Here is a 24,511-nt window from a genome sequence, read left to right on the forward strand (position 1 = left end):
AAACCACACAGTCCCTACATAAAAGAATAAATGGACACAAATTGGACATCAGGAATGGTAGCATACAATAGCCAGTCAGAGAACACTTCAATCTTCCCGGACATTCTATAACAGATTTAAAAGTAGCCATACTTGAACAAAAAAACTTCAGAAACAGACTTCAAAGAGAAACAGCAGAACTAAAATTCATTTGCCAATTTAACACCATTAATTTGGGCTTGAATAGGGACTGGGAGTGGCTGGCTCACTACAAAAGCAGCTTTGCCTCTTCTGGACTTGACATCTCCTCATCAGTTATTGGGAGTGGACTACATCCACCCTGATCAAATTGGCCCTGTCAACACTGGTTCTCCACTTGTGAGGTAACTCCCCTCTCTTCATGTGTCAGTATATAATGCCTGCATATGTAATTTTCATTCCATGCATCTGAAGAAGTGGTGTTTTACCTACGAAAGCTTATGCCCAAATAAATCTGTTAGTCTTTAAAGTGCCACCAGACTCCTTGTTGTTTTTGTGAATACAGACTAACACAGCTACCCCCTGATATAGTCTCTAGTGCAGGAGCGGGCAAACTTTTTGGCCTGAGGGCCACATCGGGTTTAGGAAATTGTACGGAGGGATGGTTAGGGGAGGCGGTCGTGGCCCGGCCCTCACCTCCTATCCACCTGGCCCCGCCCTGGGACTTCTGCCCTATCCAACCCCCCCTGTTTCCTGATGGCCCCCCCGGGACCTCTGCCCCATCCACACACCTCTGCTCCCTGTCCCCTGACTGCCCCCGGATCCCCACCCCATCCAACCCCCCCTCTCCTTCCTGACTGTCCCCCCCGGGACCCCTGCCCCATCCAACCGCCCCTTCTCCCTGTCCCTCCAACCCCCCGCTCCTTCCTGACTGCCCCCCCGGGACCCCTGCCCCATCCAACTGCCCCTTCTCCCTGTCCCCTGACTGCCCCCCCGGAACCCCTGCCCCTGACTGCCCCCTGCCACTCCATCCAACCCCCCGCTCCTTCCTGACTGCCCCCCCCGGGACCCCTGCCCCCATTCAACCCCCTGTTCCCGCCACACCCCCTCCCTCTGACCACCACCCCGAACTCCCCTGCCCTCTATCCAACCCCCCACCCCCACAGCTCCCTGCCCCCTAACCGCGCTGCCGGGAGCACCGGTGGCTGGTGGCTCTACAACCACGCCGCCCGGCTGGAGCCGGGCCACCCCCCCACGGCCACCAAGCAGCACAGAGACCGGGTCCGGCCGGGCTCTGCACCTGCGCTGCCCCAGGAGCTCCCAGCCCCGCCGCCCAGAGCATTGCGCCGGCGGCGAGGTGAGGTGAGGCTTCAGGGGAAGGGGGACAGCGGGGTAGGAGCTGGGGACTAGCCTCCCCAGCCAGGAGCTCAGGGGCTGGGCCAGATGGGGCCCATGGGCTGTAGTTTGCCCACCTCTGCTCTAGTGCGAGCTCTGTACTGCAAGGTGCAGTACCACCCTCTGCCACATGGGGGACACCTGGTCTCTGGAGAAGGCAGTTGCAGTAGGAGCAGGCTCAGAGCAAGGATTCCAAACTAATCCAGATTTACTCCTCCAAGGCAGGCCTGGGACCCCTTCCCTTCCATGCTCCTGCTTCTTTAGGTCCATCAGCAAGCAGGGGCAGTTCTGAGCTCTGTGTCACCTGGCAGGGCCCTTGAGTGGAAGGGGAGATATTTCTCAGCCTTAGGGAGATGTCAACATGTGGTGTGGGTGTGGGTATGAGCAGGGGGTGGGGTTCTGGCCAGCCCTGGCACCCTGCACACACACTCAGCTGCGATGACCGCCAGGGAGCAGGCTGGTGCAATGACTAGACAGCAGGTCTGAGAGCACCTGTGGGGTGGTCTGCAAGCCTAACCCTGGTCTGACCTGGACGGTGCTTGACCATATCAGCTCTGGGGTGCCTGCAGCTCCTCATACTCTGCTGGCTGCTTCTCCACATGAGTCTGGAGTCAGTCCTTAATATGCTGTTTTATGCATTTGGGTGCTTCTGCTATACTTGCTTTCATAACACTGACACAGCAGTACCGGTCTCCCAGGACCCTGTGTTTCCCTCCAGGAGAATAATAAAACTGACACTATAGCACTTCCATTAATAGCCCCCAGAGTGCTTTACAAAGGAGAGGCAGGGGTCTCCATTTTACAGATGGGGAAAGTGAAGCACAGAGCAGTGAAATGACTCATCCAAAGCCTTCGCCACAGAAGGTCGGTGGCGGAGCCAGGAATAGGATGCAGGTTTTCTGTCGTCTGGTTCACTGTGCAGAAGACTGGGCCCATTGCTTGGTCCGTTTTACTACCCATCGGGAGTGGGCCAAGGTAGTGGATTAGATCATGTATAAAAAGCCGTGGGAGGGGGAAGGACATACAACAATTATTGCAGTTGTTCCCAGCTCCTGGTGCACACATCAGTGCAGGCTCAGGCTTTATTGCTACCTTGAAGTTGAATCTCTGGGCTGGGCACCATGCCGCATGTTGCCCACTTCCCATTTGGCTGTGCACACTGTTTTCCTGATTGCAAGATAGGTGAGCTCACTCTTCATTACAGTGCAGAAGGTGCATAGCTGAATTGGAGGTGGGCACTGGCTGGTGCAGTCAAGTTCTTAATCTGGTGACAGGTGCAGTTACATATAAGAGTCAGGAACCTACTGGATAGCTGAGCTATAACTTGGCCTGGCTACTCTGCTGCTTAGCTTCCTCCCCACGATGGATGGCATCATACACACACAGCATGTAAAAGGTCCTAGTACTGCAACAACAGGCTCTTATGCAAATCCTCCAAGAGGGTGGTGGTTGTGAAATGAGCTTCCTCCTTACAGTTTGTAACATCGTCCGAAGTGAGCAGTGGAGGGACAGACTGGTAGTTGTGTTTATACCCCCCACCCTTCGCTTCTCCCACACCTACCCTGTCACCACCCAACTGATCCTGTAGGAGAGGATCTGCCGACTCTGCCATTGTAAATCCAGAGATACAGGAAAAGGGCTTGTGCCCTTTTTGATTCCGTTAGGGTATATAAAGAAGGCCTGAAAGCAATTTCTATAAAGAGTTTTTCTGTCTGCTTGTTTTTTTACCCCAGGAAAATCAAGTCTTTCCTTCCCTGTTTTTGCAGCAAGTATCCCTTGGAGGACACGGAGATGCGGATCTGGAGCCTCACAGCTCTTCATGGACCAGGCCGGGGTGAGCGTCTTTTAGTTAAATGGATGTTCAAAAAACCTCAAACCAAAGAACTCTAAACAGTCTGAATACAAACCACTCCCCTTCACAGTTAATCCAGTCTCACTCACCTTGTGTCTGTGATACCACCATCTTGCCACTTCTCCAATTGTCCATAGAGTACTCTAGGGAAAATGACGTTGACAAGACCTGAATTCTAATGTTAATAAAACAACTAGACAAAACCCCTTTTTATTCCCCATAAAGAAAAAAAAACAGTTTCTTTTCATTTGGAAGGACTGAGGGCCTGATCCAATGCCAAATGGAATAGATGGTAGCTAGTCCATTGACATCAATGGGCTATGAAGCTGTCACTTATACCTTGATTGTAACCACTGTGCTCTCAGTTGAAACTTAGGTTACAAAAGCTGTGGTACAGGATCAAATTTAATTTATTGTGCAAATTTGCAAACACTCTACTCAGTCATTCAGGCCCTGATTCAGGAGTCCATCCCTGTTCATCAAAGTACTTAAGCATGGGCTTTAGTGATTTGCGGAATAGGGAGGGATGTAAGCCTGCAGAATAACATCTTCAAAAGCAACTGAGAGATTTAGGAGCTTAAATCCCATTTGCAAAAGTCACGTTATCAATTTTACTGGTGCTAAATGGGGCCTGCTTAACTTGGAGGATGAGAAACTACAAATAGAAGGTGGGGCAATTGGAGTAGATGGATTTTTGTTAATGTTCCTTTAACTGGAAAAGAACTTTTATTTAAGCTAAAATGAAGGTCACTTTAAGGGAAATGTTTACAGCCTGCTTGTCTGTCATGCAGCTCGGTCCCTTTGCATATTCCAGAATGATTTGTTTAGATAAGGAAAATGTTGTTTATGCAAATCCCTTTCTGCAACTAAAGGTTGCTTAGGGTCTTTGAGGTCTTTGTGTGGGTGGCAACTGTATTGAAGCAAATGATCTGTCCTAGCTCATTCTGTATTGCAGAATCCCTACGAACGTATGTTATATAGATGAGAGGCAACATTTTCAAAAGATCCTAAGTAAAAATATTGCTCGGGCATGCAGGAGTGAAATCAGGAAGGACAAATCACACCTGGAGTTGCAGCTAGCAAGAGATGTTAAGAGTAACAAGAAGGGTTTCTTCAGGTATGTTAGCAACAAGAAGAAAGTCAAGGAAAGTATGGGCCCCTTACTGAATGAGGGAGGCAACCTAGTGACAGAGGATGTGGAAAAAGCTAATGTACTCAATGCTTTTTTTGCCTCTGTCTTCACGAACAAGGTCAGCTCCCAGACTACTGCACTGGGCAGCACAGCATGGGGAGGAGGTGACCAGCCCTCTGTGGAGAAAGAAGTGGTTCAGGACTATTTAGAAAAGCTGGACGTGCACAAGTCCATGGGGCCAGATGCGTTGCATCCGAGAGTGCTAAAGGAGTTGGCGGATGTGATTGCAGAGCCATTGGCCATTATCTTTGAAAACTCATGGCGATCAGGGGAGGTCCCAGACGACTGGAAAAAGGCTAATGTAGTGCCCATCTTTAAAAAGGGAAGAAGGAGGATCCTGGGAACTACAGGCCAGTCCGCCTCACCTCAGTCCCTGGAAAAATCATGGAGCAGGTCCTCAAGGAATCAATTCTGAAGCACTTAGGGGAGAGGAAAGTGATCAGGAACAGTCAGCATGGATTCACCAAGGGCAAGTCATGCCTGACTAATCTAATTGCCTTCTATGATGAGATAACTGGCTCTGTGGATGAAGGGAAAGCAGTGGACTTGTTGTTCCTTGACTTTAGCAAAGCTTTTGACACGGTCTCCCACAGTATTCTTGCCAGCAAGTTAAAGAAGTATGGGCTGGATGAATGGACTATAAGGTGGATAGAAAGCTGGCTAGATTGTTGGGCTCAATGGGTAGTGATCAATGGCTCCATGTCTAGTTGGCAGCCGGTATCAAGTGGAGTGCCCCAAGCATCGGTCCTGGGGCCGGTTTTGTTCAATATCTTCATTAATGATCTGGAGGATGGTGTGGATTGCACCCCCAGCAAGGTTGCAGATGACACTAAACTGGGAGGAGAGGTAAATACGCTGGAGGGTAGGGATAGGATACAGAGGGACCTAGACAAATTGGAGGATTGGGCCAAAAGAAATCTGATGAAGTTCGACAAGGACAAGTGCAGAGTTCTGCACTTAGGACGGAAGAATCCCATGCACCGCTACAGACTAGGGACCGAATGGCTAGGCAGCAGTTCTGCAGAAAAGGACCTTGGGGTTACAGTGGACGAGAAGCTGGATATGAGTCAACAGTGTGCCCTTGTTGCCAAGAAGGCCAATGGCATTTTGGGCTGTATAAGTAGGGGCATTGCCAGCAGATCGAGGGGCGTGATCGTTCCCCTCTATTTGACACTGGTGAGGCCTCATCTGGAGTACTGTGTCCAGTTTTGGGCCCCACACTACAAGAAGGATGTGGAAAAATTGGGAAGAGTCCAGCGGAGGGCAACAAAATGATTAGGGGACTGGAACACATGACTTATGAGGAGAGGCTGAGAGAATTGGGATTGTTTAGTCTACGAAAGAGAAGAATGAGGGGGGATTTGATAGCTGCTTTCAACTACCTGAAAGGGGGTTCCAAAGAGGATGGCTCTAGGCTGTTCTCAGTGGTAGCAGATGACAGAACAAGGAGTAATGGTCTCAAGTTGCATTGGGGAAGATTTAGGTTGGATATTAGGAAAAACTTTTTCACTAGGAGGGTGGTGAAACACTGGAATGAGTTACCTAGGGAGGTGGTGGAATCTCCTTCCTTAGAAGTTTTTAAGGTCAGGCTTGACAAAGCCCTGGCTGGGATGATTTAGTTGGGGATTGGTCCTGCTTTGAGCAGGGGGTTGGACTAGATAACCTCCTGAGGTCCCTTCCAACTCTGATATTCTATGATTCTATGATTCTATGATTCAGGAGCCTAAGTACTATTTTCAAAAGCGACTTAACAGCCTGAGTTCAGTGAAACTTAGTCCAATGAGATTTAGGCTTCTAAGTGTCGAAGTCACTTCTGAAAATTGGATCTAGGCTCCTGGGTCACTTAGGACCTTACCCCAGTCTTAATTACTTTCTGCCAAGCCTCGGATCTTTTACTTCCATGTCCCTCACTGTAGGGGAGATGTTACCCTCTGTGGCTGACAGTTCTGCAAATACCCACTTGCATGAGGAACAGCACAATCCTATGGCCATAGCCCCAGAGTGGGAGATGGTGAGACTTTGAACAAGTGTCTGCATCTTAGCTTCCCTCTCAAGAAAACTGGGCTAAAGCTGTTTACTCTCCACTGTCAGGTTCTTTGCTGTCTGCAGAGCAGAAGCCCTCTACAGGTGTTCGGTCTGAGCAGGGTAGCTCCTTATCGCTGGGATGGGTCACATAAGACCAGCCAGAGTTGGACACGATATGGTCACCAGGTTCAGCCTAGTTCTCCATCTTACTCAGTGTCCATTCAAAGCTCACAGTGGATTTTTTTGAGTGGGGGAATTTGAAAAAGGAAGCAGACAGCAGCCTGCAGTTGTGATTCTGGCTGTCCCCTCCCCTCACAGTCCTGTTGTCTCCAAAGGCTGCATTTGTGTCACTGGTAGAGCTGGGCAGGAAATAGCTTTCACGTCCCAAGAACGTGGAAAATTTTAAGAAAATCCCCTTCCACGGTAAGACCTTTGGCTATTTTCACAGGGCCCTCACCTGAGCTGTGGGGGAAATCGCTGCTCCATTGCCTACTTCATTATGTGTACAAAGCTCCAACAGAGAGATTGAGAGTTTTGAGACCCAGCCCACAATAGCCCCGTGGTTAGGGGACTCACCTTGGAGAGTGAGACCTGGCTTCAAGGCGCTGCTGCAGATCAGGCAGAGCAGGGATGTGAGTCTAGGTCTCCCACAGCCCAAGTGACTGCCCTGACTATGGGGTTATTGGCTATCAAAACTGGTCCGTTCCTGTGAAAAGTTTCCGTTTGACCATATCAGCTTTTTCTGATAGAGAAAAATGTTTCATAGAAAAATTCCTGAGCAGCTCTAATCATTCCCCTGTGATTCAGCTTTCTCTAGAAGGGAAGGAGCTAGCCACCAGCAGCCTCCTCCTCTGAGATCTCTGCTACAGTCAAGCCAGATGGGAGATGCCACCTTGTGTGTGTCTTCTTTATAATTCTTGTCAGTGCACACTGCAGCAGACTCCCCAGCCGTGCATGTGCTATGGTATTATACCTCCCTGCTCTTTCTCCACATCCTTCCTTCAGATCTGAGCCCCTTGAACCAATACCCATGTTTGGTAATTTCCTCAAGCTCACATACACACAAGGAAGCAAAACACACAGGTTAAAATACATATAGTATGTCGGGTTCGGAGGTTGGAGTGTATTCAGAGATCATTTTGCAATGCACACAAATGGTACGTGATCGCAATTCTTTGCAGATTCAGAGCTATTCCCTAGACATTGCCTGATTGGTTTTGATTAGAGATGGGCCTGAACTGAAACCTCAGATCCAGATCCCTCTGAATTCAGGAGTAGGGGGAGGTCAGATTTGAATTCCTAGATCTGAACCTGGCCCCATGGTTTTGGTCACTGACCACACCCCAAACCAAAAAGGCCCTGGATAACAGTTCCAGTTTGGATGTGGCTTAAGACGGCAGAAATCTTAGGGGAATGAATGATGAGATTTCAGCATCATTGAATTGTCCCCAAGTCCTGGCCTGACCCTCTTCCATATCTGGACAAGCCCTCCCGCCACCTCCCAGCCCCTAGCTAGCTTTTCCAATCTGTTTCTAAAGAGCCAAGTCAAAAAGGCAGTTACACTCTCAAGGTATGTCTACACTGCAATTAAAAACCTGCTGCTGGCCCGTGCCAGCTGACTCAGGCTTGTGGGGCTTAGCTATTTAACTGTGGTGTAGACATGTAGGCTTGGGCTGGAGTCTGTGTGGTGAGAGGGTCCCAGAGCTCAGGCTGCAGCCTGAGCCAGAACAAATGTCTACACTGCAATTAAACAGCCCCTTAGCACGAGCTCCGCGAACCTCTGTCAGCTGGCATGGGCCAGCCATGGGTATCTAATTGCAGAAAAGATATACCCCCAGACTCCGATCCTGCAATGAGCTCAGTGCAAGCAAACCTCTGCACCCATTCCATGCAGCGCTGACATCAACAAAGCTCTGCTCAGTCTCAGGGATTTGCCCCCTTGGAGCACATTACATGACCGGGGCTTTAGCTTTTGAAAACAGCCTGGTAGACCTTTGTCACCAAGGTTTCAAATAAGTGTATTTGTATGCACTGTTGTTCATGCAGAATCATCACAGGATGTCGCCTGGCTCTGCAGGGTTGCATGGGGCCAGATTTTTAAAGCACTCCATGCTGGCCCAATCTGCTCTCATTGCAGTTTTGCCCATGATTCCAGTGAGCGCAAAGCTAGGCCAGTGCTGACCATGGTGGTAAACACACCAGCACCCTGTATACACTAGAGTTTCCACTGTTGTTTTCACTGGTGGAGATTTCTTGCAAATTGCCATGTAGACTCAGCCTTAGGGCTAGAGCGCCCCTCCCCACACATCACTCCTTCAGTGTTCCATGGGGTAAAGTTTTTCCCTACATGAACTGTAGCAATCATTTGCCGTTGTACTGTTGTGGAGACTGCATGAACCAGAGGTGGCAGAACCCAAGGGCTCCAGAATCCCATTTCATTGACACATCACTGTCTGGAAGTTGAAGCTAGGTAAATTCGGACTGGAAAGTACCGATTTTGAATAGCAAGGGTAATTAACCATTGGAACAATTTACCAATGGCTGAGGTGGAGTCTCCATCATTTTAAAACCAGATTGGATGTTTCTCTGAAAGATCTGGTCTAGTTCAAACAGGAATTAACTCAGGGAAGTCTTATGGCCTGTGTTATGCTGGAGGTCAGACTAGATAACCGCAATGGTCTCTTCTGGCCTTAGAATCTATGACTATGAGTCACATGTGTTACACGTTTATTTCAAGTGTAATCAATGAAGGGGGGATTTTTTTCTCTCTCCCTTTCGGCTTCTTTTGAAATTCACTGGAATCTCACACAGAAACTAGCGTCTATTTCAGCCTTCGAGTTTCTTTCGGATCTTGCCACACGAACGACCTGCGGTCGCTTTCTTAAGAAAAACCAAAACCGCAAGGAAACCCAATGCAAAATCCCTAGTTATTAAACACCTTGCTAGCTGTGGCCTCCTATGACCCAGTCACTGTGCAGCAGCAACAGGAACATGTTTCTTGCATGATGGCAGAGAGGGGGGGGAAATAGGACATATGCCCCTTTCCTCCACTCCTAACGCCCCTGTTTGTAGTTGAGAGGATGGCAGCGGTCTCTGAAGACTGAAGATCATAGAATCATACAATCGTAGGACTGGAAGGGACCTTGAGAGGTCATCTAGTCCAGCCGTCTGCACTCATGGCAGGACTATGTAATAACTAGACCATCCCTGACAGGTGTTTGTCTAACCTGTTCTTAAAAACCTCCAATGACAGAGATGGGGGAGGTGGTCAATTGGCTGCTTAAGACGCTGGAGAGGAGATAAGAAGAAGGCTCCTGGCCCGCCACTCCAGAGAAAGGGCTTAAAGCAACCTGGGTGTGGGAAGGATTGGAACTGGGGAGCAAGAGAGGTCTGCAGAGTAGGCCTAGGCTGATCCCTGATGATATTTTTCAATGTGGGGGTCTGAAAGTTAAGCTTCCCGAATATGAATATTGTCTGAATCAGAATAATGCAGCATCTGCCCATCTCTGTCATGCAGCATTTCTATATCAATGACATAGACAGTGGCCTTGTACAGTGTGGCACAGCTGGCCTCTCCAGCATGATGTCAGCAGGTGATGGTGCATCTGCTCAGCCCTCCAGTGTGAAAATCCCTCACCACAGAAACCCACTGAACTTCATCTCTGCACTGTTTGGGGAGTGCCTGTAAAGTTCTTCAGTGTTTCTTCAATAACCTGGATTGGCCATTTATCCCTCTGCTCTTTCAATCCCTCTCCTGGACCGGGCCCATCCTGTGTTCATGCATTCAGAGCTTGGCATTTCAAGGTGGGCTAATTCTAGTGCACTTGTTTCTATTAGGTTGTGCAGTACTCCAGGCACTTTGACCAGGAGCAAGATTGGCAGTATGCTTACAATTAATGATAAATTGAAATATACATTAATCATTATTATTATTATTATATGTGTTTGTAGTGGGTGAGAGGTATGAAATATGGCCACTGCAAGAACCAGACATTTGCTTTTTTTTTTTTTTTTTGGATTTGTGGTGCTTTTATATTAATAGCCAAAGAGTTGCAGAGTCCGAAAGAAACAATTAGCCAGAGAGACCAGCATTCTAGGATCTAGGGAGGAGAAAAAGAGATTATATGAAATGCTGAACAAGGCAGGAAAAATAGATACATGGATGTGTATGGAGATAGGCAAACACAAAGAAAGAGGGGGCTGTATGGGATAGACAAACAGACAGGATAGATAGATGCGTATGGGGACACACAGATGTGTATATGAACAATTAGATAAAATATGAGGACAGACAGAGTGGTGTGTATGGGGATAAACAGATGTGTGTGTGGACAGAAGACAGAGCGGGGTGTATGGGGACGGACAGACAGAGCTGTGTGTATGAGGACAGACAGATGTGTGTGTGGACAGACAGAGTGGTGTGTATGAGGATAGACAGCAAGAGGTGTCTGGGCACAGACAGAAGGAGCGGTGTGTATGAGGATAGATGTGTGTGGGGAAGGACAGACAGAGCTGTGTGTATGAGGACAGACAGCTAGAGGTGTCTGGGGACAGACAGACAAAGCGGTGTGTATGAGGATAGATGTGTATGAGGACAGACAGAAGGAGCAGCGTGTATGAGGACAGATGTGGCTGGGGACAGACAGACAGAGCGGTGTGTATGAGGACAGATGTGGCTGGGGACAGACAGACAGAGCGGTGTGTATGAGGACAGATGTGGCTGGGGACAGACAGACAGAGCGGTGTGTATGGGGGTAGATGGGTCTGGGGACAGACAGACAGAGCAGTGTGTATGGGGGTAGATGTGGCTGGGGACAGACAGACAGAGCGGTGTGTATGGGGGTAGATGGGTCTGGGGACAGACAGACAGAGCGGTGTGTATGAGGACAGATGTGGCTGGGGACAGACAGACAGAGCGGTGTGTATGAGGATAGATGTGTATGAGGACAGACAGAAGGATCAGCGTGTATGGGGGTAGATGGGTCTGGGGACAGACAGATAGAGCGGTGTGTATGAGGACAGATGTGGCTGGGGACAGACAGACAGAGCGGTGTGTATGGGGGTAGATGTGGCTGGGGACAGACAGACAGAGCGGTGTGTATGGGGGTAGATGTGGCTGGGGACAGACAGACAGAGCGGTGTGTATGGGGGTAGATGTGGCTGGGGACAGACAGACAGAGCGGTGTGTATGGGGGTAGATGGGTCTGGGGACAGACAGACAGAGCGGTGTGTATGAGGACAGATGTGGCTGGGGACAGACAGACAGAGCGGTGTGTATGAGGATAGATGTGTATGAGGACAGACAGAAGGATCAGCGTGTATGGGGGTAGATGGGTCTGGGGACAGACAGATAGAGCGGTGTGTATGAGGACAGATGTGGCTGGGGACAGACAGACAGAGCGGTGTGTATGGGGGTAGATGTGGCTGGGGACAGACAGACAGAGCGGTGTGTATGGGGGTAGATGTGGCTGGGGACAGACAGACAGAGCGGTGTGTATGGGGGTAGATGTGGCTGGGGACAGACAGACAGAGCGGTGTGTATGGGGGTAGATGGGTCTGGGGACAGACAGACAGAGCGGTGTGTATGAGGACAGATGTGGCTGGGGACAGACAGACAGAGCGGTGTGTATGAGGATAGATGTGTATGAGGACAGACAGAAGGATCAGCGTGTATGGGGGTAGATGGGTCTGGGGACAGACAGACAGAGCGGTGTGTATGGGGGTAGTTGGGTCTGGGGACAGACAGACAGAGCGGTGTGTATGAGGACAGATGTGGCTGGGGACAGACAGACAGAGCGGTGTGTATGGGGGTAGATGGGTCTGGGGACAGACAGACAGAGCGGTGTGTATGGGGGTAGATGGGTCTGGGGACAGACAGACAGAGCGGTGTGTATGAGGACAGATGTGGCTGGGGACAGACAGACAGAGCGGTGTGTATGGGGGTAGATGGGTCTGGGGACAGACAGATAGAGCGGTGTGTATGAGGACAGATGTGGCTGGGGACAGACAGACAGAGCGGTGTGTATGGGGGTAGATGTGGCTGGGGACAGACAGACAGAGCGGTGTGTATGGGGGTAGATGTGGCTGGGGACAGACAGACAGAGCGGTGTGTATGGGGGTAGATGTGGCTGGGGACAGACAGACAGAGCGGTGTGTATGGGGGTAGATGGGTCTGGGGACAGACAGACAGAGCGGTGTGTATGAGGACAGATGTGGCTGGGGACAGACAGACAGAGCGGTGTGTATGAGGATAGATGTGTATGAGGACAGACAGAAGGATCAGCGTGTATGAGGACAGATGTGGCTGGGGACAGACAGACAGAGCGGTGTGTATGGGGGTAGATGGGTCTGGGGACAGACAGACAGAGCGGTGTGTATGGGGGTAGATGGGTCTGGGGACAGACAGACAGAGCGGTGTGTATGAGGACAGATGTGGCTGGGGACAGACAGACAGAGCGGTGTGTATGGGGGTAGATGGGTCTGGGGACAGACAGACAGAGCGGTGTGTATGAGGACAGATGTGGCTGGGGACAGACAGACAGAGCGGTGTGTATGGGGGTAGATGGGTCTGGGGACAGACAGACAGAGCGGTGTGTATGGGGGTAGATGGGTCTGGGGACAGACAGACAGAGCGGTGTGTATGAGGACAGATGTGGCTGGGGACAGACAGACAGAGCGGTGTGTATGGGGGTAGATGGGTCTGGGGACAGACAGACAGAGCGGTGTGTATGGGGGTAGATGGGTCTGGGGACAGACAGACAGAGCGGTGTGTATGAGGACAGATGTGGCTGGGGACAGACAGACACGGGTGTTCTCTCTCCCCAGCGCTGGCTGCTTGACGCCCCGTGCCATGCAGTGCCGGTCCGGGCTCGGCTGCGCTGCAGGGCAGAGGCAGAGGCAGCCGCTCAGCCCCGCCCCGCCCGCGGCCCGCCCCCGCCCAGCGCGTCCCGGTCCCTCGCTGGTGCAGCCCAGCGGCGGCTACGTTGCCTCGGCTCCATCCCGGCCATGGAAGCGGCTCGCTGCGGAGACCCAGCCCGGCGCCGCGGGCTGTAGCGCTGCCGCGGGACCCAGGATGGGCAGTGAGCCCCGGCGGGAGCTGCCCTGCAGGTGGGTGAGCGGAGCCCGGCTGGGGCTGGACGCCGGGGGGCGAGCGGAGGCCGGCTGGCCGAGCCGGGCTGCAGGGGGGCGGCTGGGGCATCGGTGGGGCTGGCGTCCCGGCAGGGCGGCGGGACCCGGGGGCCCCGAGCGGGGAGGCAGCAGCTGCCCCTGCCCGGGCATTTCCCCTCAGCCCGGATGCGGATGGGTGCTGCCCACCCCCGAGCCTGTTAGCACCCTGCCGCCGGGCCGAGGGCGCCGTGCGTGGGGTGGGGTCTGACTCCAGGGCTGGGTGAGGTCTCGCCTGTTGACAGGAGCGATGGGGAAAGGCCCCGGGTGGTGCGATACAGAGGTGAGTCATTTCTGAAGCTTGTTTTTCTACCGGAGCCTGGGTGGGTGTGAAAAGTTCCTGGGCTGTTTATGGGCCATCCCAGGTGTGGGACCCGGTTTGGGGGGGATGTCCCAGCTCAGCCCTGCTGGCGGGCGGGGAAATTCCAGGGGCTCTCCAGCCTGTCATTGCAGTGGCTGGATTTTTGAGCCTCTGTCTCTGCTGCCCCAGGTGGGAGAGCAAGCAGTGACCTGCTCCCCCCACTGCAGGAGGATGTTAAACAGTGGCCTGTTATGGCAGGATTGAATGCACTGGCTCTCCCAGGCCTGGAGTCCTGGAAATAACTGGAGAGGATTTGGGACCACATGCTTTCGATCAGTCCTAATCCATGTGTGATTTGTGAGAGGGGAGCCGCCTTCCCCTCCGAAGCAGCAGGGATTGAGAGGAGATGGGGGTAGGCACTAACGTGGAGACAGAATCCATCAAAAAACGTCACATAGGGAATGGAATGTGGTTTTGGACTCTGCCCAGATGGACACAGGAGTAAATCATACTCCTAGGAACATAGAATCTAGAAGCAGACAAGACCCACCAGGTCTTTTACATGCACGTGGCTCTCAGTTTGGGATTGTTCCCTGAGGAGCTTCATCCAATCTAGTGTAAATCTGGGCACCGTCCCTTCACCTTTCTCTGCGGCAGGAATTCCCCCAGTCGAATGGAGACCAATGAGCCGCTCTCCTTTAGTGCGTCAATCTCCCATCCCTAGTTAAACTTCACCGCAAGGATCATTTTGCTATGCAGCTGCAACTGGCTGGAGCTTGGATCCAGGCTAGTGCCCGTTTTGCTCTCGCTTGTCCTGACCACCTCCGAGAAAGGCTTAATGCAGATGTTATAAAGGAGGGAAAAGACTCAGTTGATTGAACTAGCTGCAGCGTACGAGATATACAGAAACAACCTCTCAGGCGTTATCTGCACTAGCATGTTTGTTCAAACTGCACACTATTACTAGCACTTGTTCAGCTTCACTGGCTGATTGTCTGTAGCACTGTGTCCCACTGTCACTACCAGCAGTCATGGTGCAACAGCAAGAGATGAAAGTTGGGGTTGCCTGCATTGCTGTGTCATGGTTTCTCTGGTAGTGCTAAGCAGCAACAGTGTTATTGTTCAGTAGTGAGTTTTTTAAATAATATGTTTGTATATTCTGCAAGCTTCTATTTAGGAAAATGAAAAATGCCATAAAAAACATTTTTGGGGGAAAAGACACTATTTCAGTCTTTCACTTTTTTATAGTAATACTGAGGTGGCTCTGAAAACTGGTGCAGAAATTTGAATTCTAACAATTCCAGAGCACGAAGCAGATGTGTGAATTTCAGATCAGAGTTTGTAATGAGAAATTTGGAAGGGAGGAGGATAAAAGGTAAAAATATAAAGGAGATTTATATTTGGCGCCTTCCGAGCCACATATGATAATCTTCAGAAGTTTGAGAGCTGGGCACACCTGCCAGGGCTCAGAGCTTCTGAAGCCACGAGCCCTGACAGGTGCCTCCTATGGGGCTGAAGCCCCCTAGACTCCCCTCCCTGCTGGGCAGAAGCCCCTCTCCCCTCCATCCCCCCTTGCCCAGGAGTGCTCAAATTACAGCCAGCTGGATAAGTATAGCTCCTGGATCTGTGCTATACAATCCATAGGTGCCCTGCTCTTTATGACGGAGGAGAAGTGGTGTGGAATCACAACAGGTCCAAGCGTGCAATGCTCTATCTTGGTCCAAGTGTTCAGGCCCCTTTGTATGCCTGGCTACGCAGCCTCCATGGATTGTGCCTGTGAATTAAAGATGAAGGCAGCTGCTATCTGCGTCACTTCATGTAAACTTGATGCAGCCTTTGGGCTCCTGGTGAGATGCCAGCGCAGCCTGTCAGTTGGGCAGAGTTTGGACATCCCTGATGTGATGGGAGGGGACAGCAAACACGTTGGAGCAGGGTCCTGAAGTTCTTAGCAAGCAACCAAAGAGAGAGGCTACATGGCAGGCAGGGACAGAAGCAAAACGAAACTATGTTGTGGCTTCTTCTACTTAACTTTATAAATAAAAATTCATGTTATGTGATGAAAAAGAAGAACTGAATCTAGATGAAAGCGTCAGAGGAAAATTACCACACTCTGCTCTCAGAAGAGCCTGGCTTTAACAAGTGCAGCGGAGTGCTTGCGGCTTTGAATAAACGAGCAAACTCTGTAGCTGTAATTGCACCACCGGTGTAGCTCCGCTCGTGGAAGAAACACTGTGGACACTAGCGTAGACAAGACTGGGTCATCTTTGTCGTTGTGTCAGCTCAGTGACAGGAGTGCTTGCAGCGTTTGTATGGTACAGCCACAGATCAAGTGGGGCTAGGTTTCAACTTCTATATTTATTTAATAAAGTGGACATTTACCTGCCCCTAATGTGCGGGGTGAATAATTTATATCTTGGGGTTTTCCTTGTAAACTTTCAAGTGGATGCCCAGACGTGGGACGATGTGCAAGGCATATTGGGGCAAGCCCTGCAAGAGCATTTTCAAGTGTGTGCCTGGAGCAGTGTAAATTCTGTTGACTTTTAAGCTCTGGTCCTCTTCAAATGCTTCAGAGCTCTGTTTTTCCATTATCTGGAATAGGTGCGAGGATTGGATCAGGTTCCTTTAGAAACAGGGGCTCCCCCACTGGCTTAGCTCCACGGGTTGATGTGTGTTTTTCATCGCTAGCTGAAACTTTGATGCCCAGTTGTGTGGTTTATAGAGCTGTTTAGCTGGGGAGATTTCAGGGTTGGACATTTCGTCCTGATGGTTCTGGTAAATAGTACTGCTCATTGATACAGTTGCTGATCTCCTGCTTTTTCTTCTCTCTTTAAGAAGATTACCTCTCCCCTTCCTCAGGAGGCCCTGGATGGTGGTGATCTTCCATTGCCAAACAGAGTCCATCAATGCCACTCTTAGCTTGATGTGCAGCACTCCTTCCCCATCCAGGAACTGAGAAAACTCTCTTTGCAGCCCTGACATCCTTTACTAGCCCAGTGACTGAGGGGGCTGGGCCTGGGGCTCTTAAATGTACGAAAGTGTGAATCCCCAGGCTGCTCTACTAGGTACTTCCTGAAACCACACCAAGTAACATGCAGTTCATGGTTGCTGCAGGGCTGTGTGGTTTTGGTCAGTATGCTTCTGCATTGCGCACTGAGCTGCTGCTCAGGTGAATGGGCGGTAGTTAGCAGGATTCTTGCCTTGCGTACTGCGCACGCCACGCAATAGTGAAATGCTTAAAGATACACAAGGGCTGTTGCACGGGCAACTTGGTGTCATCGTCGTGCTGTGCTGTTGCCCCCTCTGTGAGGTGTCCCAGTAGGGTGGACACGACCTTCCCTCTCCTGGTCACGGGCCTAGTTGGTGGGGAAAAATCCATTTTTATTGTCCTTCTGGGGAGGAGAGCAAATGCAGTTTCCAAACTCACTTCCCGTTATAGACACCAAAAGGGGGCTTTTGTGTGTTGATGATCTTGTCTTTGGCTGCCAATTAACCCAGCATGAGAACTTGTCTCCCTAATGATGCTTCCATGGGACTCCTTGGGTGTTTTAATTGCAAAGATTTGAGCAGCTAGCAAGCGATGAACATGGAACGTACGCTGTGCAGTAGCTAAAAGACACAGTTCTTTGGCAAGCCTTCATTAGGAAATAAGGACGCTGGCAGGAATGCTTCTGAGATGCAATTTTCTTAATGAAAGCTACTGAATAGGGAGCCTCATGGGGAAGAACAGGCTCTTGCAGGGCGCTGCCAATTGCGCCTCTGTAGTGTTAATTTTGTATTTCCTCTTCATTGTTTCTAATACCCTCTTGGAAGCTTGCAGATAAACACTTTGTTTTCCTACTAATTGTGTCCTGTTTGGCAAGTAGTGGTTATAACACATGTTTTTTGGACTACATGAACTCCTAGGTTGTTAGTCTTTGATTTCAGGCTTTGCCATTTAAAAGGCAGCTTACATTTGCAGTAAGATGATCCCTATCATTAATATCACCATCTCTCAATGATCTCCCCATAGAGATTTGACAGGCAAAAGCATGGCTGACTTTTAAAATATATTTATGAGAACTGTAGCTGGAGCTTTCATGTGTGAAATTGATGCAGTACCCCTGTGAAAAGTGGTTTTGTAAAAAATGGATGGTCATGTTTGTGTCTTGATTGTTTTTGTGCCCTGTGTGCTACATTTTCAAGAAAGGTGGCTTATCTAAATGACAGCCCTGAAGTCTCTCCCAGAATCTGAGAGTTAAGCTGGGTTCTGCCTTTCATGCCTCATGACCTGTAATAAAGATTCAAATTCTTCTCTGGGGCAGTTGGGCAACCTCACTGTTTGCATTGCATGCACACCTGTAACTAATTGGTTAGCTATGCTCCAGTTACAGGGATGATCAATTTATGCACAAGAAGGAATAAACTCCAGCATGGTCTTTCTTTCCCAGTTGTGCTGGTTCTGCAGGGGAACAAGGGGTAAAAGCAGAACACGTGTATTTTTGCCACTAACGAGGGCATATGTCATATTTTTGAGTTAAATAGGAAAACAGCATATGTTACTTGGCTAACTACTTATAGGCTATCCTCACTGTAGATCCACAGAGGGAAAGCTCTGTTGAAATGCTGCTGTCTGTTTGACACAGTTCTCAGCTGTCCTTGTATTAGGAAGGATGTAACTTTCTTCCAGTTTTCCGTATCTTTTTTTTAATTTTTATTTTTTGATCAAACATGCTTCTCCCAAAGTTCTTTCTTTCTAACTGGTATCTTGATGAGTTTGTACATCCCTTAACCTATTCCTTCAGCCACTGATGGTGTGTCTATTTAAACCATATCCTTGAGTCAGAGGCTATGCCACAAACAAGTTCTCATCCTTTCAGGTGGCATTTCCTTTTTCTCATTGTTTCTGGCAATCTGTATAAGTGAACCTGCACATGTGTTTCTTCACTAGCAGTGCCTTTGTGTTGCTAAACTTGGCAAATAATGGCTCAGTGTGAACTGAGGAAGACTGAGCTCCTTAATACAAGAGGGAGCATGATCTATTTAGGTAATGAAGTTGCAGTTCTTGGGTTAAGATAGGACTGCAATTCTGATTGAACATATTATAGCACTATAAATCTTGCCTTTTTAACACAAGGAGGCTGCCATCCTGCATTGGATCTGTGCAAATGGACCCTGCACAGAATGCTCTAGACATTATGTAGGGCTCTCTTTGGGACTGGCCACGTAGATCCAGTTGAAAGATCGGGCTTAAATTGCTGCTGAGACACTCGAGAGTCCATAGGAGATTCTCTACCAGGTTAAATTCATTTTAAGGTGGATCCAGTCTGGGTCGCTATTGTTGCTGGGTGAAAGGCAAAAGAAACAGTAGTCTGAAGAAACTACAGGGGCACAGTGGGCTCCAAATAACTTGTTGAACACAGCATGCGGGGCCCAGTTACTCAGACACACGGCAGCTCTGGCTGAGTTTTTTTTTTAGTAGAAGATAGTGGGCTCACTAACTATTGATATCAGTTTGGAGTAGGTAGTAACCCTTTAAATAAAGTACCTTTTATAAAAGTTTTGGGAGTGCTGGTGGTGACTGCAAAAATAGGTAACATCGCAGTCCCTAAAATTCCTCCCCTACAGCGAACTATTTAGTGAGCCTATTCAGCCTCCCATCACCCCTGTGAGATAGGGAAATGCTGTTATCCCCACTGTACAGATGAGGGACTTTGGCAAAAGAGAGACTTAAGGGTATCTCTATGCTGCAATCAGAGGTGTGACTGCAGCACGCGTGCGTGTACCTGAGCCAGCTTGGCTCTAGCTAGCTCCACTGACCATAGCAAGGAAGCTGCGGCCGCATGGGCTGCATAAGCCCATCCAGGACTCTGGGTGTGTACTCAAGCAGCTGGCTCATGTTGCTACAGCTTCACTGCTGTTGTTACTTGAGCTAGCTAGATCAAAGGTAGCCTGGGTATGTCTACATGTGCTGCAGTCACACCTCTGGCTGCAGTGGAGACAGAACCGAAGTGGCTTGGCCAGGTCACGCAGGAAGCCTGTAACAGAAGAGGGAACTGAACCCAGGTCTGGCAAGTCCTAGCACCCTGGGACATCCTTCCTCTCTTCAGGTGTGTGCTGGGATCTGCTCGTCTAGAAGACATTGCAGGACTGGAGCTTTGGTGGATAAATATGTTTCATTCCCTAGCTGCTCCTTGTATTATGATAATGTACAATCCAAGAAAGCAGACCTGGGCTTGTGTAGACTCCTTTTATTCTTGTATTCTCTTGTTCCAGAGAATGCTGAAGGTGAGACACAGAGAATTCCTTGATTCTTTTGGTATTGTGGAACTGGCTTGCATGGGTGGGTAACTGGATGGATGTTGGACATTAAAACCCATCCCATCTTTAGAAATTAGCAAGACCATGCTAACCCTAGCCCAGCTCCAGGTCAGAAGGTGGAGTGGTCTTCAGCTGCAGCCTGGAGAGATGTTGCTGTCAGATCCATAGTTGCAGTTGCATGCAATTTTGCAGGATAAATTGGGTTTAAACCCCTTTGTGAGCCATGAAAACAAATGTGGATCAGAATCACACTTTTACTCTGTGCTGGGGGAACTTCTGAAAAATGTCTCACTGTTGCTAACAGTGGCTTAGCCAAAGGTCAGTAGTGATAGGAACCCTAGCATAGATGAGGTTTCGGCTTTTGACATGGCTTTCAGTACCACTCAGTTTAACCTTGCTAGGAGCAAATCTAAATGATTGAGAACAATGAGGTCAGCAGCTGAAACAGTGTCCGTATTACCAATTAGGGCTCCCTCTCAGTGGGAAATGTTTACGCAAAGGGAGTTTTAGAAACAGGGCCTTAGGGTAAAGATTTAATTTGTTTTTTGTTTGTTTTTTTGGTTTTCTATTCCGTTTCAAGCAAATCTGTTTAGTACCTTAGGAGTTAAAAAACAACATTCAGGAACATTAGGGCTGGGGTTTTTTCCTGACCCTTCTGTCCTGCAGTGTCTTTGTTTCACCACTAGAAAACTTAAGCAGACACAAATTGCATTTGTAAGCTAGTTTTTAAAAATAACTCTATTGGGCAAAGTCATCACTCCATATTCGTATATGGAATTCACCAAAAAGAGGCAATGCAGAGTAGTGGGTAGAGCACTGGCACATGGGAGACATGGATTCTATTCCCCACCCCACTATGTGATGTTGGGCAAGTCATTTAACTGTCCTCTATTTTTTACCATCTGACCTCCTTGTCTGTCTTGTCCTTTTAGACTGTAGTCTCTTTGGGACAGGGAATGTCTCTTATTATACATATGTACAGTACCCAGCACAATGGGGCCCTGATCTCAACTGGGTCTCGAGGTGCAAACAGTACAGCCAATTGGCAGGAAGGGAAATGACTTACCATGTTATCTTTTATGTGCAAATCTCTGGGGCTTTTAAGACAGGAGCACTTTGGAGAGAGAAATGAAGCTGGATGGCCAGTGGAGCAGTGAGATAATGGGAGGGGGATGATTACATGGTATTGCAGTATCACTGTATTCACTTATTCCTGGTACAAACCTACATGATGGGACCACCCACATGTACCTTTCACATGTTAAAACTCTGGTTTTCCCTTAATGCTCTGTCCTGGTGGAGCTGTTGCCATGTGTCCTTTCTTCTGCCCTCTCCTTTTATCTTTCCTTTGTGGCTGCTGTGGGTATCCATTCATGACTCCTTGAGGCTGGGCAGAACTTGGGCATGTGGCTGGGCACAGTGCCACAAGTGCAGGGAAGCAAAGCTTGATCCAGGGGAGCTTGCTTTCTGAGCCTGTCCCCCAGGGGAGCTGCTTCTGGGCTGGATGTTTTGAGGCCATCATGGGAAGTAGCTTCATGGGCAGTGGGTTATAATAGGACAGGGAAGGCTAAGCCTTCCCTAGTGCAACCACCGCCAGACACCTGGGCCGTGTGGCCACGCCTCTTCCCCTCCCTGCTCTGCCCCTTCCACAAGTCCCCCAGGGCCCGCTTCTGCTGCCTGCCTGCCTGGTAACTTTTCCTCCACTACACCACCCCTCCTGCCCAGAGATCACCGCTGCATTCCTCCTTTCCCCTGCTGGGGCAGGGTGTGTGAAGGGGGACGCAGCGAGCCAGTGGTGGATGGGGGTGCCTGGTGGGGGAATGAGGAGGTGGGTGGGAGAGGGGTCTCACGGTGGCTGGGGGGGTGAGGAGGGACCAGGCGAGTGCGGGGGTCTCTTGGTGGGACATGGCAAGTGGGGAGGGGACAGGGGTAGAGACGAGGTTGGAAGAGGTGGGGCAGGGAGCTAGCCTTCCCTAGGGGAAGCTTCACCTACCACCAATGAGTAGCTTGTTGGTATAGGCATATAATTCTTACCCAGTATTTGAGAGTGGTTCTGGGTTCAAATCCCCGACAAGCCTTTTCAAATGCCAGTTATTGTCTTGTGCCTTCAAGATAGGCTCTAGTTCGAACAAGAGTTATTTCAGAGAAGGTCTGTTGCCTGTGTTTAAACAGGAGCTCAGGCTAGATGGTTGCAGTGGTCCCTTAGACTCTATGGGTAGTGCTTCTGGATTTAGACTTCATGAATGGGTTTGGGTCACTTTTTAAACATTTTCCCAGTAGGTCTGGGGCAGGCTCAGGGTCCTGCAGTGTTCCCCGTCCCCGCTGCTCATGCTCCCCAGGTTAGGGAGTGTTGCTTTAGCAGGATAAGAAGCTAGGTTTTACAAAAGTGTCCAGGTGCTTTATATCAGGGGGTAGCCGTGTTAGCCTGTATCCACAAAAACAACAAGGAGTCTCGTGGCACCTTAAAGACTAACAGATTTATTTGAGCATAAGCTTTTGTGGGTAAAAACCCCACTTCTTCAGATGCATGGAGTGAAAATTACAGATGCAGACATAAATATACTGGCACATGAAGAGAAGGGAGTTACCTCACAAGTGGAGAACCAGTGTTGACAGGGCCAATTCGATCAGGGTGCTTTATAACTTCCTTAACAATTCTTCCCTTTCCTCTGCCCTGTGAATAGCAATGGTGGAGTTTCCATTGCGTGCCAGTGACGGAATGCTCAATCCTACAAGTGAAACTATCAAACCCCACCGCTATCTCAAGTTAAATCTTCCTCAGGCTTGATACTGAAGTTGTAGTTGAGAGTATCATACCAAATGAAACTAAGCTTCACTGTTATGATAAAGGCTGAGGTGGGTTTCTTTTTTTGTAATTGATGCCAGGAACATGTGCATTTTCTCTCTGAAAAGTGACTATGTACTGACCTTTATGTAATCATCGAGTTAGATACGTGTTTGTGTTTGGAGTCATTTCTGCTGTGAGGAAAACAAGCTGCCGCCCTCCCCAGTTAGCCTGGCATATCACACACCGCAATGGAGGAGTGAACTGGATTGTGTTCAGCAGGATGGTTACTGAGTTCAGTTATATCTGTGCAACTCCATAAAAGGCAGTGGGACTGCTCAGGTATTACTGAGAGCAATCTTTGTGAGGACAGGTGTTGCCAAGGACACATCTTATACTATGTGACTTTTTATTACCAGTGAAGATGCTTGAGAAAGGAAGAAATCAGCTTGAATCTCCGATCCTAGGCTTAATCTGCAGGACTGACCGTTAAAACATCTTTTGATTTGTAAATTGAGCACAGTTGATCTAGAATTACTGGGCAATGAGAAACAAGGAGCACCATGATGTTGTTTTTAGAAAGTTAATTTTCAGAGTTGAGCTGCACTTCAGAAAGAATAATTCCCAGCATATAGTGGTAGCTTTTAAGTAACCATAGATGAGACCTGTTAGGTCATAGTTTTTAAATTTCTTGAGCAATAGGGTTCCATAGTTTCCTTTGGGAACTTATTTCAGAGACTAATAGATCTCCTTATTAAGATGTTAGAATGTTATGTGTATGCTATGAATCAATCTAAAGAGCTGAGATGTCTTTTTCTGACTGCCCTAAATTTTTGACACTTGTAACAGTTGGAAGGAATCCTCTAATAAAGTAACATGGGAGGGAATACCTGTTTCCTAGAAATGATGACTTGAATTCAGAGCTGGGGAGAAAAACATATGTCCATTCTGCATTTAGCTGCTTTCTGACAAGATGCATGGTTTTTTGTTTTTGTTTTTATAAACAGTGAGTGCATCTCCCATTTGAAGACTGCTCTGCGTTGCCTGTCTGGGAGATTAGCATGTGACATATCTTGATTTTTAGTAAGGCTTTTGACACAGTCCCACATGACATTCTCATAAGCAAACAAGGGAAATGTGATCTAGATGAAATTACTGTAATGTGGGAGCAACACTAGTTGGAAAAAAAAACTTACTTGAGGAGTAGTTATCAATAGCTTGCTGTCAAACAGGGAGGATGTATCTTGTGAGGTCCAACAGGGGTCAGTCTTGAGCTCAATATTTTCATTTCCACTTATAAAATGTATGGATGACACCAAGCTGGGAGAGGTTGGAAGCTCTTTGGAGGACAAGATTAGGACTCAAAACAGGCTGGATATATTGGAGAGTTGGTTTGAAATGAACAAGAAGAAATTCAGTAAAGACAAATGCAAAGTACTACTTTTAGGAAGTGCAAAGAACTACATATAGGAAGGAAAAATCAAGTCCCCAAATACGAAATAGGGAATAACTGGCTGGACGGAGTAGCACTGCTGAAGAGGA

The 24,511-nt window shown here is 48.9% G+C and overlaps 1 protein-coding gene across 3 annotated transcripts in view; it reads left to right on the forward strand.

Moving 5' to 3' along the window:
• Positions 1-13,388: 13,388 nt before the first annotated feature.
• The window catches only part of PIK3R5 (phosphoinositide-3-kinase regulatory subunit 5), a 96,219-nt gene continuing 85,096 nt past the window's right edge, over positions 13,389-24,511 (forward strand). For all 3 annotated transcript variants that reach the window (XM_073310451.2, XM_073310444.1, XM_073310450.1), the window contains exon 1: positions 13,389-13,529. The gene's annotated coding sequence lies outside the window, so the exon portion shown is untranslated. The remainder of the gene's footprint in view (positions 13,530-24,511) is intronic.

This window comes from Lepidochelys kempii, chromosome 14, assembly GCF_965140285.1.
Source record: "Lepidochelys kempii isolate rLepKem1 chromosome 14, rLepKem1.hap1, whole genome shotgun sequence".
Lineage (NCBI taxonomy): Eukaryota > Metazoa > Chordata > Testudines > Cheloniidae > Lepidochelys > Lepidochelys kempii.